Source organism: Crocuta crocuta, unplaced genomic scaffold (assembly GCF_008692635.1).
Source record: "Crocuta crocuta isolate KB4526 unplaced genomic scaffold, BGI_CrCroc_1.0 scaffold1749, whole genome shotgun sequence".
In the NCBI taxonomy this organism is placed as follows: Eukaryota; Metazoa; Chordata; class Mammalia; order Carnivora; family Hyaenidae; genus Crocuta; species Crocuta crocuta.
In genome coordinates, this window is record NW_027528698.1 from 123,934 (window position 1) to 126,699 (window position 2,766).

Consider the following 2,766-nt stretch of genomic DNA (forward strand, 5'->3'; position numbering starts at 1 on the left):
TAAGCCTGCCACTTTCACGCTGTATCAGCCACTTACCAGCTGTATCAGCCACTTACCAGCTGTATCAGCTTAGACAAGTTATCTAGTCTCAATAAGCCTATTCATCTCATAAACAAAATGGACATGATAATAGGGCCTACACAGCTCAGTTGTTATGAGAATTAAATCAGATAATCTATGTAAATTAAAATTCTTAGTCCAAGATCTCACACAATAAATATGGTCAACAAATATGACTTTTCATCACTCAAAAACAAAGTTATCTTTCATAAAATGGGTCATTTCCTGAAACCATCTAAGAAAAGATAATGAGTTTTGTCATTTTCTAAATAAGACATTTAGCCTCGGTATATGCAGGGCTATCACATAGACCCTGACCAAAGAGTTACACTTCAGCTCCACCCCCACCAACATTCTGGTGAGTCATACATCTGATATTGTATGAATGGCATAGAGATATGCTTAGTTTTCCTAAATCTCTACAATAAGCCCACAGACTTCATCAACTTATGTTAGAATAACACTGGCTGAATTATTGCCCTGTGGCACTGATTATAGCTAAAGCTTTAATCTCCATGGTTTATTATTTTTTAATATTTGTTTACTTTGAGAGATAGAGGGCATGCGCATAAAAGGGGCAGAGAGATAGGAAGAGAGAGAAAATCCCAAGGAGTCTCCACACTGCCAGCATAGAGCCCGATGCGGGGCTCAAACATAAAAACCATGAGATCACAGCCTGAGCTGAAACCAAGAGTTGGATCCTTAACTGACTGATTCACCCAGGTACCCCAATGGTTTATTTTCTTATTTACTAAATTTCTTCCAAATATTAATGACAATCATACTTACTATATTATAATAACTTGAAGTCGTCTTCCTAATTTTAAACAAATTTTTATTTTCACAGATAAAATTTCTAGCTTTTATAAATGACCAAGCAACAGGAAGAATTTCATCTTTATGTTCCATTCTATTTATTTATTTTTAATTTTTTAAAAAGTTTTATTTATTTATGAGAGAGAATGAGAGAGAGAGAGCATGCACACGCGAGCAGGGGAGGGCCAGAGAGAGAGGGAGACACAGAATCTGAAACAGGCTCTAGGCTCTGAACTAGCTGTCAGCACAGAGCCCTACGCAGGGCTCGAATCCACTAACCATGAGATCATGACCTGAGCCGAAGTCAGACGCTTAACTGACTGAGCCACCCAGGCGCTCCTGTTTCATTCTATTTAAATGCTAGCAAGAATGGAGCTGGCGAGNCACACACACAAAAAAAATACATATATATAAATGAGAAATCCATCTTATACACACATTATGATATGTGTTATCTTTCAGTCTTCCCTATTTCCTTTCTGGCACTAGATTTTTATATAGACAATCACCATTTAAGAGTTGTATTCCTTCCTATCCACATATTTCTACAAGTCAAATATTGATAGTTTTAAATAACTTGAGGGCATCAAAATGAAAACTCAATTAAAAAACCTTGAAGAAAATAAATTTTCCAGGTTACATTTTTAAAAATATACTTAGTTGATAAACAGTGAAATTAAAAATTTCAGGTTTTGATGTTTTGTGTATCAACATGAATATTAATAATCATTTAAGTACAATATGGCATATATAATTATTAAAATCTTATGCACATGAAAATAGACTATGGTATTATAATAAAGTGCTAGAAAGAGCAAATACCTTTAAAATAATTGAAAACATCAACATTCTTTGAAAATGGGAACAAGAAAGAAAAACTAAAAGAGAAAGGCTAGGTAAGTAGAAAAGCATCTATAATTACCTACCACCAGAAAACTATTTACCTGAAGAAAATTATTGGAAACTATTGCGATATAGTGTCTGAATCAAATTAACCTCTCTGACATATACTGTGCTTATTGAACTATAGTTACAATTATAAAAAATACCAGGGTGGGTTATAAGAATTAAATACTGAAAACCCAATTGAAAAGAAACATATTTTTTACTCATATATAAATGAATTTTTCCATGAAACCTAAGGAAACCTTACTTTCGCATATGTTATTTCATTCTTTGTTCTTAGATAAGACTTAATGATCAATGATAGTATTTCCATTCACTATTTGTCTTTGGTTTCTAAGGACACTAAGCAGCATTAAGCAAGACCTCATTTTATTCTAACACGTATTAAAAAGCCAATGTATTAGAATATTCTTAAGTCTGTGTGGCCCTATTCTGATTCAAACAGAAATTACTACTGTCACACAAAATGTTCAGAAAAAATATTTTAGTTCTTGTCCTTAGAAGACACTTTATCCTTTATTACAATGGTTCCTTACTAACTGGGCTTATTAATGATATCAAATCTGAAATTTTTCTTCTTAGTCAATATTATTTCCATAGGAAGGGATGAACTAATGTACATTCAGTGATGACTTGCTAAAATTAACACATACATGCACGCTGAATAATTACAATCTTTTTGTTCTTTCTGTTTAACAGGATTACCCTCTATGCATAACTACTTTATCTTTTCATTTATCATAGGTAAATAAAATAAAATACTACTTTAAATAAAATCACAGTACAAATTAAGAAAATCTAGNTCACCCTCCCCTGCTCATGCTGTCTCTCTCTCTCTCTCTCTCTCTCTTTTACTCAAAAATAAATAAAAACATTAAAATTTAAAAAAATTATTCTTTGATTTTCCCACTTTTCTAATTATTGCTTTACCTTCAGCTAGATAAAATTATTTTTATTCAATTTGAATCCAACTTTGAAAGATTT

The 2,766-nt window shown here is 32.3% G+C and overlaps 1 protein-coding gene across 1 annotated transcript in view; it reads right to left on the minus strand.

Annotated features, from left to right (window-relative positions):
- Window positions 1-2,766, minus strand: part of LOC144224336 (protein diaphanous homolog 2-like) — a gene marked incomplete at both ends in the record, with an annotated part of 77,857 nt that overhangs the window by 40,826 nt on the left and 34,265 nt on the right. The gene's annotated exons all lie outside the window — the stretch shown is intronic.